The sequence below is a fragment of the Taudactylus pleione genome, unplaced genomic scaffold (genome assembly GCF_031769625.1).
Source record: "Taudactylus pleione unplaced genomic scaffold, aTauple2 ptg000350l, whole genome shotgun sequence".
Classification (NCBI taxonomy): domain Eukaryota; kingdom Metazoa; phylum Chordata; class Amphibia; order Anura; family Myobatrachidae; genus Taudactylus; species Taudactylus pleione.
In genome coordinates this window covers 656,053-673,904 of record NW_028284751.1, presented here as the reverse complement: position 1 = coordinate 673,904, position 17,852 = coordinate 656,053, and the positions used below count along the sequence as shown (strand labels likewise).

At 45.1% G+C, this 17,852-nt stretch overlaps 1 pseudogene; it reads right to left on the bottom strand.

Annotated features, from left to right (window-relative positions):
• Positions 1 to 2,731: 2,731 nt before the first annotated feature.
• LOC148508706 (5S ribosomal RNA) lies at positions 2,732 to 2,850 on the bottom strand (annotated as a pseudogene).
• Between the last annotated feature and the right edge of the window lie 15,002 nt (positions 2,851 to 17,852).

Below are 17,852 nucleotides of genomic sequence, written 5' to 3'. Positions count from 1 at the left end.
GTTCGCATGCGCGAACCAGTCAGTGCGGCCGAAAATCGTTTGTATACGCTATATAGCGAGTGCCTGCTTTTTTGAGTGACAGAATGAGGCGTATGTTGGTGGTAACAGGGGAAGGTGCTTGAAAACGGGGAGTGGAGATCAGAACGCAGGCGTGCTTAAAGGTCAAAACGGGCGTTTTAAGGGAGTGCATAATTAATACAGCAGCGTCATTGACCACGTCACTTGTTTTTTTTTAACTCAGAACTGCTCGCAAAATAGCGGTTGAAAACACCAACCACAAGAATAGCGAGCAGTTCATACGCTGTACGATGTACTCGATTAATCTAATAGTGGACATGACGTATGGTGCGTGCGGCCAGGGGGCGTTTTTATCAAATAAACGAGCGTATGTTTTGCTCGCTCGTTCAGACTTAGAGGTGTGAACAGACTGCAATTTGCGAACGGATCATTTGAATAGCCACCCCTTGTTTTTGAACGAACGACCGCAAATAGTGAACGGCTCTGAATCAGGCCCTAAGTGCTGTGTCCAGAGACTCACAAGTGGCTGTGATTGTGTAAGGGGGTACACTGACTGCAAGTTGCTGTGTATAAAAACAAAGAAAAAAGTTTAAAGTTTAAAAAGAAAACCAAAATAAAACTTTTTTGGTGCTGTACCCCGCTGTGTATACAATCACCGAGACTCTGAGGGCCTTAGCCCTCTCTGTATAAAAATAAAATGCACCAGGACTGTGTGGGCCATAGCCCTCTATATAAAAAATACAAGCACCGTGACTGTACTGTAACCACAGGATTCTAACATTGGCCCTCGTTCAGAGCCACTCGCTAGCGGCAGTACGCTCGTTCCGAGCGATGTTCGCACATCTGCGCATGCGTACGGTTTTTAGTACGCATGCGCGAACCAGTCAGTGTGGGCGAAAATCGTTTGTACGCAATATAGCGAGGGCCTGCTATTTTGAGTGACAGGAGGAGGCGTATGTGGGTGGTAACAGGGGAAGGTGCTTGAAAATGGGGAGTGGAGATCCGATCGCAGGCGTGCTTAAAGGTCAAAACGGGCGTTTTATGGGTGTGCATAATTAATACAGCAGCGTCATTGACCACGTCACTTGTTTTTTTTTAACTCAGAACTGCTCGCAAAATAGCGGTTGAAAAAACCAACCACAAGAATAGCGAGCAGTTCATATCCTGTTCGATGTACTCGATTAATCTAATAAATAGCGGACATGACGTATGGTGCGTGCGGCCAGGGGGCGTTTGTAACAAATAAACGAGCGTATGTTTTGCTCACTCGTTCAGACTTAGAGGTGTGAACAGACTGCAATGTGCGAACGGATCATTTGAATAGCCACCCCTTGTTTTTGAACGAAGGAACGCAAATAGCGAACGGCTCTGAATGAGGGCCATTGTTTCATATACTGTAGTCTTGCCAATGATTTTATGTGACAAGCTTATGTTTTACATTCTACTAGTTAAGTTACTCTGCTCTGTGTAGATCTGCATTAGTTTGCCTATGTCTGGCTACAATTACCATGTGACTGATGAAATGAATCCTCCATTTTAGCACTGCGGTATCTGTGCCTTACATGCTGGCAGGCCGTTAGTCTTCTGATCCCAAACAGACAAAAAAAGAGAAGATTCCGCACAGAACCAAAAAATGTGACCCATAACATTAATGATAATCGATTGTAAATGAACCTTTCATATTATATTCTGAAATAACTTTTCGTAATTAGTGATATTGGCCCTGATTCAGAGCCACTCGCTAGCGGCAGTACGCTCGTTCCAAGCGATGTTCGCACATCTGCGCATGCGTACGGTTTTTAGTACGCATGCGCGGACCAGTCAGTGCGGGCGAAAATCGTTTGTACGCAATATAGCGAGTGCCTGCTATTTTGAGTGACAGAATGAGGCGTATGTGGGTGGTAACAGGGGAAGGTGCTTGAAAACGGGGAGTGGAGATCAGAATGCAGGCGTGCTTAAAGGTCAAAACGGGCGTATTATGGGTGTGCATAATTAAAACAGCAGCGTCATTGACCACGTCACTTGTTTTTTTTTAACTCAGAACTGCTTGCAAAATAGCGGTTGAAAAAACCAACCCCAAGAATAGCGAGCAGTTCATATCCTGTTCGATGTACTCGATTAATCTAATAAATAGCGGACATGACGTATGGTGCGAGCGGCCAGGGGGCGTTTTTAACAAATAAACGAGCGTATGTTTTGCTCGCTCGTTCAGACTTAGAGGTGTGAACAGACTGCAATGTGCGAACGGATCATTTGAATAGCCACCCCTTGATTTTGAACGAACGAACGCAAATAGCGAACGGCTCTGAATGAGGGCCATTGATGGTGCTCCCAAAGCCCAGTATGCACATGTACTAACACGGAAAGAGAAAAGAAAGGCTCTTTGCTGGGGCACACTTAAATGAAATCTCATATAACATGCATATAAAACATAACTTTTATTATACTCGCATGAAATTAAGAGGTAATCTTATATAGACATAAGTGTGGTCAGGAACCTATGTCCACACAATTATATTTCCAAAGCTCGGATATGGATCATAATCCACCGAGCTGAACGGCAAAAATAAGTAAATCAAATCTGCATGTCACAGCAGGCATCTAAAATACATATCATAATATCTCCAGTCCATATGTTGGTGATGTATAAACATACACAATTGTTTCATGTAATATCTGTGCCACGTGTTATCCTAATGTTCCAATATGGATTGACCTACGGCACCTGGTATTCCTAGGAGGTCTCCCATCCAAGTACTAGCCAGGCCTGTTGCTGTATCGCTTCCAAGATCAGATGAGATTGGGCAGGTTCAGAACAGTATGGCTGTAGGTATAATTCATTCGACAAAGGTAGATGTCTGCTTACACATGGTTTCCACAGATTTGCATGAAAATGTAGGACTGTCGCTCAATGGAAAGTCCAGTTAGTAACACAAAAAGCATATTGAGAAAAGTTATGCATAAGCATACTTTAATCACAGAGTATATGTCTATACTGGGAACAATTGTAGTGTATGTTTTATAATTAAGAATGAATATTAGCAATATTCCATACACAATATTGATCCTTGCACTAAAGAGAACCAAGTCAACACAAAATACGGTATTTTAGTATATATCATCAAGTAGCAATCCAGGTGCCGTAGGTCAATCCATATTGGAACATTAGGATAACATGTGGCACAGATATTACATGAAATAATTGTGTATGTTTATACATCACAAACATATGGACTGGAGATATTATGATATGTATTTTAGATGACTGCTGTGACATGCAGATTTGATTTACTTGTTTTCGCCGTTCAGCTCGGTGGATAATGATCCATATCCGAGCTTTGGAAATATAATTGTGTGGACATAGGTTCCTGACAACACTTATGTCTATATAAGATTACCTCTTAATTTGATGCGAGTATAATAAAAGTTATGTTTTATATGCATGTTATATGAGATTTCACTTAAGTGTGCCCCAGCAAAGAGCCTTTCTTTTATCTTTACGTGTTAGTCTTCTGTACCCACAAGGCTAATATCTTCTTACCGCTCGCACACACGCATATGCAGTTTATTCTCTTATTTTGTTATCACAAGTACAGTGACCTACTCTGCAGAACCACAGTTGTATTACATGGACAATCATTCTGGTCTATGTTAATAAATGTAAAAGGTTCCTGAAAACTTATTGTCTGTCGATTAAGAGATGAACTTGGTTTAGCTATCTGAATAGTTACACACTGCTTACGTGTAATGAGGGTCAGAATAGTGACTGTGTGGGCCATAGTCCTCTGTATAAAAACACAAGCACCGTGACTGTGTGGGCCATAGCCCTCTATATAAAAACACAAGCACCATGACTGTGTGGGCCATAGCCCTCTATATAAAAACACAAGCACCGTAACTGTGTGGGCCATAGCCCTCTATATAAAAACACAAGCACCGTGACTGTGTGGGCCATAGCCCTGTCTATAAAAATACAAGCACCGTTACTTTGTGGGCCATAGTCCTCTGTATAAAAACACAAGCACCGTGACTGTGGGGGCCATAGCCCTCTGTATAAAAACACAAGCACCGTGACTGTGTGGGCCATAGCCCTGTCTATAAAAATACAAGCACCGTGACTGTATGGGCCATAGTCCTCTGTATAAAAACACAAGCACCGTGACTGTGGGGGCCATAGCCCTCTGTATAAAAACACAAGCACCGTGACTGTGTGGGCCATAGCCCTGTCTATAAAAAACACAAGCACCATGACTGTGTGGGCCATAGCCCTCTATATAAAAATACAAGCACCGTGACTGTGTGGGCCATAGCCCTGTCTATAAAAAACACAAGCACCGTGACTGTGTGGGCCATAGCCCTCTATATAAAAAACACAAGCACCATGACTGTGTGGGTCATAGCCCTCTATATAAAAATACAAGCACCGTGACTGTGTGGGTCATAGCCCTCTATATAAAAATACAAGCACCGTGACTGTGTGGGCCATAGCCCTGTCTATAAAAAACACAAGCACCATGACTGTGTGGGCCATAGCCCTCTATATAAAAATACAAGCACCGTGACTGTGTGGGCCATAGCCCTGTCTATAAAAAACACAAGCACCGTGACTGTGTGGGCCATAGCCCTCTATATAAAAAACACAAGCACCATGACTGTGTGGGTCATAGCCCTCTATATAAAAATACAAGCACCGTGACTGTGTGGGTCATAGCCCTCTATATAAAAATACAAGCACCGTGACTGTGTGGGCCAGAGCCCTCTATATAAAAAACACAAGCACCGTGACTGTGTGGGTCATAGCCCTCTATATAAAACATAGAAGCACCGTGACTGTGTGGTGTCTGTGCCGCTGCTCTGACGCTTGGTAACCAGTCAGCTCACTGCAACCTTTGGCCAATAATGGTGAAAACAATATTATAAGCTGTGAGGTGGTATAAATTGACTGTAAATGACTGGAAATTAATGTTATTGAGGTTAATAACACTCTAGGAAGAAAAAAAAGCCCAATTATTGTGAGTTTAGCTTCTTTGTAAATTTTTGAAAAAAAAACAAATCCAAAGCCAGTCACCGCAGTTTGGCAAATCCAAATCCAAACGACGAATTAGAACCAAATCCAAATTCAGCAAAAATGGTCCAGCGCACATCCCTACTAAAGACGTGTTGTGACCTGTGACATCACGCCGCCACACTTAGCCATGGGAATGACGAATGAGCGGGTGTATTTTGAAAATGTCATCTTGGATGCTAAAACACTTTGGGGCTTTACGGGCGGAAAAAAAATTCTGTGTGTTTGCTGAATCGGATGCATATTAAGAAGCTTCCAGCTCTGTAACAGAAGTATATGCACAAGGCGCATGCCAGGAGAATGCAGAAGTATATGCACAAGGCGCATGCCAGGAGAATGCAGAAGTATATGCACAAGGCGCATGCCAGGAGAATGCAGAAGTATATGCACAAGGCGCATGCCAGGAGAATGCAGAAGTATATGCACAAGGCGCATGCCAGGAGAATGCAGAAGTATATGCACAAGGCGCATGCCAGGAGAATGCAGAAGTATATGCACAAGGCGCATGCCAGGAGAATGCAGAAGTATATGCACAAGGCGCATGCCAGGAGAATGCAGAAGTATATGCACAAGGCGCATGCCAGGAGAATGCAGAAGTATATGCACAAGGCGCATGCCAGGAGAATGCAGAAGTATATGCACAAGGCGCATGCCAGGAGAATGCAGAAGTATATGCACAAGGCGCATGCCAGGAGAATGCAGAAGTATATGCACAAGGCGCATGCCAGGAGAATGCAGAAGTATATGCACAAGGCGCATGCCAGGAGAATGCAGAAGTATATGCACAAGGCGCATGCCAGGAGAATGCAGAAGTATATGCACAAGGCGCATGCCAGGAGAATGCAGAAGTATATGCACAAGGCGCATGGCAGGAGAATGCAGAAGTATATGCACAAGGCGCATGGCAGGAGAATGCAGAAGTATATGCACAAGGCGCATGGCAGGAGAATGCAGAAGTATATGCACAAGGCGCATGCCAGGAGAATGCAGAAGTATATGCACAAGGCGCATGCCAGGAGAATGCAGAAGTATATGCACAAGGCGCATGCCAGGAGAATGCAGAAGTATATGCACAAGGCGCATGCCAGGAGAATGCAGAAGTATATGCACAAGGCGCATGCCAGGAGAATGCAGAAGTATATGCACAAGGCGCATGCCAGGAGAATGCAGAAGTATATGCACAAGGCGCATGGCAGGAGAATGCAGAAGTATATGCACAAGGCGCATGCCAGGAGAATGCAGAAGTATATGCACAAGGCGCATGCCAGGAGAATGCAGAAGTATATGCACAAGGCGCATGCCAGGAGAATGCAGAAGTATATGCACAAGGCGCATGCCAGGAGAATGCAGAAGTATATGCACAAGGCGCATGCCAGGAGAATGCAGAAGTGCTGGTTTGGTGCATTTGATAACATAAGCGGAGATGCAGCTTGACAGTGATGACTAATGATTTATTTTCAGCAGGGGTGTTTCAAGAGAGGACGGGGCCCGTGTGCAGTCTCTGTCCAGGGCCCCCTCCTTTCTCTCCAGCGGCCTGATTCAGAGCCGCTCGCTAATATGCATACTCTCGCTGCTGTCAATGGTATGCATTGTGCGCATGCGTATGCATCGCAATGGGCATGTGCATTCCTTAGCGAATGTTCACAATGCATTCGCTCGCTGAGCACAGGGGAAGCCGTTTGTAGGTGGTAACAGGGGCTGGCCATTAAAAATGGGGGAATGGAGGTGCAAACGCAGGCATGTCTGAGCGTCTCAACGGCGTGTTAGAGGTGTGCATAATTATAAGACAGCATCATAGTACACGTCACCTGGCTTGTTGTTACACTGACGTGCTCGCAGTGCTTGCGGCAGGGTATGGTCAACCTCAAGCGCTGCGATAGCATCCGATGTTACCCAATGTACCGATGGTTGCTTACACTTCCTGGATATGACGTGCACAAGTGGGCATTTTAAAACAGGCTGGTGGGTGTCTGCATACACTCTGTGATCGCTCTCTAAGAGATACTGGGCGTGCTAATGCATTGCTGTGCGGTAACACTGCCTATGCAATTTGCATACACATCGTGCGAGCGGCTCTGAATCAGGCCCAGAGCGCAGCAACGCACCAGTAGACTCTGGGCACTGGAGTGTACCCTAACTCTACAGCGCATGCACAGGTCACCAGGAAAATGGCGCTGTGGCCATTTTCCTGGTGTTTTCCCAATTGTGCATGCGCAAAATTCCAGGAAAATGGCCGCGTCAGCCATTTTCCAGGTGATTTTGACAGCGCTGATACCGGCGCTGACGTGGGACTCTGGCGGCGGAGTGGAAAGTATAAAAAATATGGGTGCAGACAGAGTGTGCGGTGTGGGCCCCCCCTGGACCCAGGGGCCCGTATGCCCTGCACCCATTATAGAAACGCCCCTGATATACTGTACAGTGGGAGAGGTTCAAATGCAATCAGCCAATCAGGAGAGTCCAGGGAGTAATAAAGGTAAGATGTGACTGAATCTGTTTTTCCTCTGAAAATATCAGAGGTTTTCAACATGCGCCCTCCAGCTGCTGTGGAACTACACATCCCAGCATGCTCTGCCACATTTTTGCAGTTATGGTATGCTAAAACTGTGGCAGGGCACACTAGGATGTGTAGTTCCACAGCAGCTGGTGGGCCACATGTTGTATACCACCGGTGTACATTAATGCATATTTTACACACAAAACACGCATAGTTTCAACTTCACACGAGCCGTTATGTTTTTCCACTGCGTGATGCTGTTTAACAAGACTCTACTGCTGGGTACACACTGACAGATACATTGGCCGATCAATTGATCGCCCAATATATCTGGTGCCCGTCGGCCAGTGTGTACCCGCTATATGTCGGTGAACGTCGTCGTTCACCAACATATAGCATTGGCCGTGCTGCACAGCCGATGGACAGATATGTCTGCGGAAATATCTGTCCATCAGCAAGTGTGTACGGGCGGTCTGCAGACAGCCCGTACACACACAGCAGCAGCCGCGAGGAAGGGGGCGGGACACCCCCCCGACACACCCACCGGCCGCCGGGTCCCGCCCTCCAGCCGCCGGGACCCGAGGGCACAAGCAGATGAAGACCGTTCGGTGTGTATGAACGACCATCATCTGCAGATATATCTGTCAGGCGTGTATGTGCCCACCTTTACGTGTACTTACCCTCAGGACAAATGTTACCTGCCCTCCCCAGTATCTCGCACACACAATAGATTACATACAAGATCACAGAAATGAGCCACATAGCTCCAATGCCAGTAGTTCTAATGGGGAAGCGCAGTATTTGTGATGTAAGTGCGAGTGCTGACTATGCTGTGAGTGGGAATGTGTCACCCTGCCTGGAATCACGCTGCTATAGGCCCTCGTTGTTTGCTGTGCTTGGGTTTATACAGACAGATTTAGCTGTGTATCCCCAAACTGTGGCATATGCTCAGCATAATCTTTCCACTGAATCCAGGTCAGTGCGATGTAGTGATGGAATCCTGATTCTTAAAATCCAGTTTACAGGGGACTTTTGTTGGGAAAATACCGACCTCTGACCCAATGTTCCCAAGTTCTCTAAGACCGTACTCTTAACTGCGCAATTTGTTATGTGTTTAGTTTGAATATCTAAACATACATATTCAATCGGGGGCGAGAATAGCAAAATTCCTACTCCCGCAGGTGCTGCATTTTTGCTTTAGGAATAATGGTTGGGAAATGCTCTGGGACCCCGGCGGCACCCCTCCTAATGACTAATTAAGCAATCGGAAGTTTCCAATTAGTTTAATTAGTAATTACTCACCCTCCGAAGTGCTGCTTTCTCCCTCCAGTGTTGGGACCTGGTCTCCTGCAGCAGTGGTGAGTATGTCAGTGTGTGTGAGTGTTTATGAGTGAGTGTGTGTGACCCCCGGTGTGTGTGTGTGGTATGCCCCATCGTAATGGGCGCTGGGAGAACTTCATCTCCCTGCAGCCCTTGTGTCTCCCTGCAGCCCTCTCCCCAGTGAGAAGATGGAGGGAGAACACCGGGAGCCGTAGAGACCCCCGGGTAGGTAAGTGTTGTCTTTTTTTACGCGGCGCAGTGTTTTCAGGAAGGTTCGTTATACAGGAAGGACGCCTACTCTACCTTGCACACATCCGTAATACTTAGCAAGTCTGTGAAACCATCGGTAACATGGAGTACCATCGCAGCCTCACGCACACTTGCACAGTGGCAAATTTATGTACGTCCCTGTAATGGCATCCACACCCACTGGCACGCCTGCGTTTCGCCGACCACTCCCCGGTCACCCCCCCAAACGCTCACTTCCTGTCAATCACTCTGCGATGGGTCTGCATAGTCATTGCGTTCGCAGTCCTGATCGCTGTGGAGTGCTCGCGCACTGCGATGCATATGCATAAGCAGAACTCAACAATTGGGCGACTCCGTGCATATTCGCAGTTGCGATCGCTGATGAATCAGCCTTTTCGTACCTAACAATTCCGAGCCTTCCCCAGAATGCAGCTTCCACTGATCCATGTGTATAAATACGCCGAGAAGACGTTTTATGACCAAATAAAAATCAACTTTATGTTTTTTTACTGAACAATAATTTTATTAGTCATGTTACAGTATAGATCAAAATCTTCTGTTCACTTACTATGTAAGCCAGGACAAACCCAACATTCCAATGTCCTGCACACAACAACGGCAAGATAAAGTACAGATGTTATATAATAATAATAATAATGATAATAATAATAATAATAATAATTTATTTTCACCTAAAGTATATAAGTGGGCCTGAATCATTGTACTGTATAAAAAAGATTGGGTTGGGATTCTGCCCACACTTTGAAGTTTTGCAAGTCCAACATCTTTATTGTACTGTATAAGGACAGGACAGATGTTCCCCAGCATTTTAAAGGCGTTATTATATAATACAGAGCAAAGCTCTCTGGTGCTGTACAGAATTGTGCGCCAACATCAATTGACATGACATATGGTGAAGCTTAAGCAACTCAGTAATGTTCCCTGCCCCACATACTTCAGTGTTTCTATTAAAAGTTATTATTTTATGTTACTACAGTGAAATGTTGTCAATTTGTGACTGTACTGTTTTGTGGTGTCACTATAGTGTGAAGTTACTCTACTGTAGTGTTACTATAGCGTGAAGTTACTTTACTGTAGTGTTACTATAGCGTGAAGTTACTGTACGGTGGTGTTACTATAGCGTGAAGTTACTTTACTGTAGTGTTACTATAGCGTGAAGTTACTCTACGGTGGTGTTACTATAGCATGAAGTTACTCTACTATAGTGTTACTTTACTATAGTGTGAAGTTACTTTACTGTAGTGTTACTATAGCGTGAAGTTACTTTACTGTAGTGTTACTATAGCGTGAAGTTACTTTACTGTAGTGTTACTATAGCATGAAGTTACTCTAATGTAGTGTTACTATAGCGTGAAGTTACTCTACGGTGGTGTTACTATAGCATGAAGTTACTCTACTGTAGTGTTACTATAGCGTGAAGTTACTCTAATGTAGTGTTACTATAGTGTGAAGTTACTCTACGGTGGTGTTACTATAGCATGAAGTTACTCTAATGTAGTGTTACTATAGCGTGAAGTTACTCTACTGTAGTGTTACTATAGCGTGAAGTTACTCTACTGTAGTGTTACTATAGAGTAAAGTTACTCTACTGTAGTGTTACTATAGCGTGAAGTTACTCTACGGTGGTGTTACTATAGTGTGAAGTTACTTTACTGTGGTGTTACTATAGCATGAAGTTACTCTACTGTAGTGTTACTATAGTGTGAAGTTACTTTACTGTGGTGTTACTATAGCATGAAGTTACTTTAATGTGGTGTTACTACAGCGTGAAGTTACGGTGGTGTTACTGTAGCGTGAAGTTACTCTACGGTGGTGTTACTATAGCGTGAAGTTACTCTACGGTGGTTTTACTATAGTGTGAAGTTACTCTACGGTGGTGTTACTATAGTGTGAAGTTACTCAATGTTGGTGTTACTATAGTGTGAAGTTACTCTACGGTGGTGTTACTATAGTGTGAAGTTACTCTACGGTGGTGTTACTATAGTGTGAAGTTACTCTACGGTGGTGTTACTATAGCGTGAAGTTACTCTACGGTGGTGTTACTATAGTGTGAAGTTACTTTACTGTGGTGTTACTATAGCATGAAGTTACTCTACTGTAGTGTTACTATAGCGTGAATTTACTCTACAGTGGTGTTACTATAGTGTGAAGTTACTTTACTGTGGTGTTACTATAGCATGAAGTTACTCTACTGTAGTGTTACTATAGTGTGAAGTTACTTTACTGTGGTGTTACTATAGCATGAAGTTACTTTAATGTGGTGTTACTACAGCGTGAAGTTACGGTGGTGTTACTGTAGCGTGAAGTTACTCTACGGTGGTGTTACTATAGCGTGAAGTTACTCTACGGTGGTTTTACTATAGCATAAAGTTACTCTATTGTGGTGTTACTATAGCATGAAGTTACTCTACTGTAGTGTTACTATAGCGTGAAGTTACTGTACGGTGGTGTTACTATAGTGTGAAGTTACTCTACGGTGGTGTTACTATAGTGTGAAGTTACTCTACGGTGGTGTTACTATAGTGTGAAGTTACTCAATGTTGGTGTTACTATAGTGTGAAGTTACACAATGTTGGTGTTACTATAGTGTGAAGTTACTCAATGTTGGTGTTACTATAGTGTGAAGTTACTCAATGTTGGTGTTACTATAGTGTGATGTTACTCTATACTTCGGTGTTGCTATAGTGTGAACTTACTTTACGGTAGTGTTACCATTTCATGATATTATATGTTACTACTCTGTAATGTTATGATAGTGCAATGATACTATTCTGGGGATGTAATTACATTACCGCCGCCTGGAAGGTCGACCCGGGACTATAGATTAATTATTTTAATTATTTGTAAATGATCTACGAGTCAGGATCGACTCGATTATTATTGCAGCTTGTCATTATCAACTACATAAGTGAGCGTGGATTCTTCTATTTATAATAAGTATAAGATTATAGGGCCTATTCATCAACACTAAAATAACATTTTTTAAAGACATTTTCCTTAATTACCGTTATTTTAGTATTCATTAACACACGTAACATAGGAGATATCACTGATTTACCGCAGCTGTAGGCAGTGCTGCGCATGCGCTGCTTTTGTGGATGTAACGGTGCATGCGCAGCACTGATTACAGCTGCGGTAAGGTAGTGTAGGCAGGAAAAGTATCTATTTCCTGAAAAGCTGTCATCGCAAAAATGACAGCATTTTGGAATAGATACTGATGGAGAAGAGGAATGATGAATTCCTCCGGTAATTAGGTAGGACTCCATGTGAGTTCTAAACCTAATTACCTCCAGAGAAAGTTTAGTTATGATGAATAGGCCCCTATATGGGTGCATGGTGTGCGTTGTCATTATAGACATGCCCCTGGTTTGTGGGTGGTGAACTAGAGGCTGTTAGACTTCTTGAGACCATTCTAATTAGAAGATGCAAGGCATAGTGGCCCTGATTCAGAGCCGGACGCTCTGACAGAGCGCTCAATCTGAATCAGGGCCGGCCTTCTTGTTTTGCAGAGCGGCCTCCCGGCCGCTCGTATAGCTGTGGGTGACCACCCACAGCTATAGCGAGCAGCCAGGAAGATGGTCGTGATAGTCAAGACCATCGCGACCATCGGGCTTGCGATGAGACCCTTGTGGTAGGGTCTCGTTGCCATAAGCCCCAGAGAGATTTCGGCTCTGTCACAGAGCCGAAATCTCTCCCACTGACATCACTCATGATGTTAGTGGGGCCGCCCCCAAACTGAGGCATTCACATGGGAACGCCTCCGTTTGGGCAGCCACTCCCCCGGCCCGCCCACCAAAGGGGGTGTGCTGTCACTCAACATCAACAGCACGCCCCCTTTGGTACGAGACCCGGAGCGACGGTTTGCCCGTCGCTATCCGGGTCTTGCGCATGCGCACGACGGAGCCGGCTCCATCATGCGCATGCGAACTGGGCCATCATCGACCTGCTTGCGAGCGCATAGCGCTCACGAGCGGGTCTGAATCAGGCCCAGACTTCACCATCATGGACTGATTCAGACCCACTCGCAAGCGGGTCGATGGTGGGGCATTGCGCAAGCCCCGGAGCGAGAGAGAAATTCTCTCGCTCCGGGGCTCGCTACAAACGGGGTGGCTGTCGATGTTGATCGGGGAAGGAACAAATGTAGCTTCCGAGGCAGCTTTTATTTCTTGCACTTTATATTCAGCCATCTTTGGTTGGTCTATTTCTCACAGTCTTGGACAGCAGCCCAAACTGTACTAATGAGATGTATGGGGTACACACTGATTTGCATATATTTACTTCAGGGAAATGCTTGAACTCAGATGGTTAAATCAAACTGACCGAGGTATTACTGAAATCACCTGTGCTTAAGCATGGTTATCCTTAAAATGTGGACTGTTTGGGTGCCTTGTGGTCTGAGTTTAGGAAACTCTGACTGAGTTTTGGTTTAAACTGTGCTTTATTCTTGTAGTTCGACTTGTGAGTGGCAGAGAAAAGCAATACATCATTTATCTCATTGCCCTGGACACTAATTGCTCATGTCTAGCACATGGTTCATCCAGAGTCTGCAATTGGTCGCGGCTGTAAAGTGGGATCTGGACAGGGTTGAATGTGACAGGTCACCAAAAGGATTTATGGAAGGAGAGCCAGGGGGGCCTATAGCTGCTGGACAGGAGAACACAGAGCAGAGGTGGGGATCTCAGTCCCCTTATCTGATTTGAGGAGCAGATGTGCCTGGTAATGTGCATTTGTCCTGTAATGACAAGAGAGCCCTGCATACAGTAATGTACCTACACAAATAAGGGACAGTTTCTCCTGTCCGCTGCTAAACAAAGGGGAATTACAAGTTTACTGGAAAGTCTTAAAATGTCACTTGTACAACTGAAAGATAATCTGGTTCTCACCAATCCAATTAAAGGCCCCCATACATCAGCGACGGATTGTCGCTGTTCCCTGAGACCCAGGTGCCAAGGTCGGGGCAGCAAATTTCACTGATTCCCTGACGGATCGGCGTTTCCGACCGGCAAAATGGCGGTCCTGATCAGATTGGGGAATCAAGGAAAATGCCACTTGATGTATGAGTCCCTTCAGATCAGGCATAGATTTAACTTTACCCAGAGGGCTAAAGGGGCACCATGGAGGTGAAATGGCGTTAGTCATCTGACCGGAGGCTGGTTACTGGTTACTGACTGTGTGCCACCATGGATGCCATGTTGGGGATGCCCTAAGAGGATTAGTGAGGGTATCACCGTGCTTTGCATTAAAATGCTGCATAAACGCAGGACTCTTTGATGGGACAATTTTTAAAATGTTGAAGTTCGGGCAGATATTATTTGTTTTTGTAAATATTAGGTCTAAATGGTTTAATATGGACCTTATGGGATTCTAGTCCGCATGCTTGTGTGTGTGTGTTTCTGGGAGGTCACATGGGGTGACTAAACAAATGTGGGGGCGTGGCCTGTTGCTGTGAGCTGCTGCGTCCAATGACGTACAGCCGCTTAAACACGAGGCCATACTCAGAAGCAGAAACTGCACCGGTACAAGCTGGTGATGCGCCAATACGGAAATGCATCGGCGCAGGACGCTGCTAGTGGGTGTCTCAGTTTAGATGAAATCGCCTGTGGCTTTAGCATAAGACACAGATGCATGCAACTAAGTATCAGTCCAGTCTCTTAGACCACTGGGTCTTTGGGTTGCATACGCAGCTACCCCCCTCTTCGTTCACCACTGTATAAGGCTATGGAAGGGGTGAGTAAGCGGGAGAACCAATCACAAGCCATAGAGTGGAATTCAATTAGGCGCAGGATTTGCCACGCAGGGGAAAGATCCAGGTTTCACGTCCGGAGCGATTCAATTAATAGACATTTTCCCTGAGTGGTAAAACATTGGTTAATGAGTGCTAACCCATAGATTCCGCACAAAAGTCTAAATTTGAATGCAGATTTTTCCTCACAGCTTCTGAGGCTGCGAGGAAAAAAAAAATCCATGCTCAGGGCTTAGCGCGCGGCGATCCCACAGCTAATTGAATAGGGCAGCTTGTTCAATTAGCTGCGGGGTAAACCACACGCCTAATTGGATTCCTCCCAAAATGTCTGTTATTGCTGCTTCTGATGGGACCTCTCGCTCGCACCTCCCCCTCTAACAGTCCCAACTTTTCATCTGGAGTTATAAAACAAATCACAGATTTGGGGAAATGGGGCTGCCCAGGGCGACTGCTGAGGGAGGAGGGGCAATGTTCCCAAAAAAAGGTGTGTTTGGTTTTTTCTTTGATTTTTTTTCCCCCTCAATACATTATTAATTCATGAATACAAGAAAAGTAGGGACTAGACACCTAGGGGTTAAATAGCAGATGTAATAAACTGCCCTTTTATAGATAATAATTTATTCACACAGATATAATCACTCCGACTTAGAATATTTAGCAGCACCAATAGGTGCCCTACTTTCACTTTCTGTGTTATGTTCACCTTAAAGTAACCCCTGCCCCCCTCGCCCACACCTCTGTACATTTCTGTAAGACTGAAAAGGTATCGGCATGTCCCTAAGGGATGTGTGGACATTATACAAGTTACCTCCATCTCCCCCTCCCCTCTGCAGAACTGTTCCAATTGTTTTCTTTGGGAAGGTTTAATTGTACAGACACGGTTATTGTCCCAAGTGTTTAATTAGAGGTTTATGTTTTTACAACCCCAAATGGCTCAATTATGCTAAAGTCTGTTTATTGCTACATTAGCACATTGATGGTTTTATGGTGGATAATAAGGATGGTGCTGTATTATAATGAAGCATAGTTTTTTTTTTTTTGCTGTTCATTTGTTTTTAAAGTGCGTGAATCTAGGAACATAACAATAACTAGTAACTGCAACAATGGGAAGTATTATCCAAGATGCATGGGACCTAAGGTTGTCCCCATAAGGGTTGTGCGTGCAGTAAAAACGAAAATGCATCAGCAAAAGAACACGTTTATAGCGCATCACAATACGTATCAAGTGTATCATCATGTGGCAGCGTGCAAGAGACGCCATTCATTATCAATTTAAATACTGTCTTTCTGTTCACAACAAATAAAAAATAGTTAGAGAAAAGACCCAGACGTGGCTTCTCCCCAAAGTGCTTCTAGCACTAGTGCCAAAGGTAGTGGCAATTCCAAGGAGTCAACCAGCTTGATGTCATGATGTGAGGAGGGGAATGGAGGTAGCAGGAAGCCACAGACTGAGAGTTATATAGTGGGAGGAGCAGGGTTTCGCAGCAGCACAGAGTATATCAGGAGATGAGTGATGTGTTAGTGAGGACAAGGCTGCATGTGACAGGGGCAGTGACAAGATGTGAGGAGTGGAATGGAGGCAGCAGGAAGCCACAGACTGACAGTTATATAGTAGGAGGAGCTTGGACCTCAGCAGCACAGAGTATATCAGGAGATGAGTGTTGTGTTAGTGAGGTCAGGGCTGCATGTGACAGGGACAGTGACATGATGTGAGGAGAGGAATGGAGGCAGCAGGAAGCCACAAACTGAGAGTTATATAGGGGAAGCAGCAGGGTCCCCCAGCAGCACAGACTATATCAGGAGCAGTGCCTGTTATTCACATTACACCACACAGTAGTGCCCCTTATGCACATTACACCACACAGTAGAGCCAGTTATACATGTTACACTGCACAATAGTACCCCTTATACATGTTACATGACACAGTAGTGTCCTTTATACACATTACACCACACAGTAGTGTCCCTTATACATGTTACACTGCACAATAGTACCCAAAAACATGTTACATTAAACAGTAGTGTCCCTTATACATGTTACACTGCACAATAGTACCCCTTACATAGCATTCCCGCTAAGCTGTTTCAGGGCGCCGCTCCCTGCCCTATTTCTGAAAGGCAGAAAGTACCCAGCCCTCCAGCGCGGCGCCCCGCTGAACCAGCCTGTGGGTTCGTTCTGTCCTCCACCCGCAGGCCGCAGTGTCCCATGGGTGGGGAAACGGCAGAGCAGCAGTAACTGTCGGTGAATAGATGCAGGGTGCATGCGCCCGGCATCCATTCACAGTGACCACGGCGCTTGGGGACTGCCCAGCATGTCCATAAGTGCCAGGCACGCCCCCAAGAGTGACGAAAAGAGGACGCATCATAGAGACATGCCCCCTCTCTCTAGGTCCAGTGCCCAGCCTGCCGCTGCACATAGAGTGAACACTACTTATACGTGTTACACTGCACAGTAGTGCTCTTTATACATGTTACACCACACAGTAGTGTCCCTTATACACATTACACCACACAGTAGTGCCCCTTATACATGTTACACCATACTGTGCCACTTACACATGTTACACCACACAGTAGTGCCCCTTATACATGTTACACCATACTGTGCCACTTACACATGTTACACCACACAGTAGTGCCCCTTATACATGTTACACCATACTGTAGTGCCCCTTATACATGTTACACCATACTGTAGTGCCCCTTACACATGTTACACCACACAGTAGTGCCCCTTATACATGTTACACCATACTGTAGTGCCCCTTATACATGTTACACCATACTGTAGTGCCCTTTATACATGTTACACCACACAGTAGTGCCCCTTATACATGGTACACCATACTGTAGTGCCCCTTATACATGTTACACCATACTGTAGTGCCCCTTACACATGTTACACTGCACAGTAGTGCCCCTTATATATACGTTACGCCACA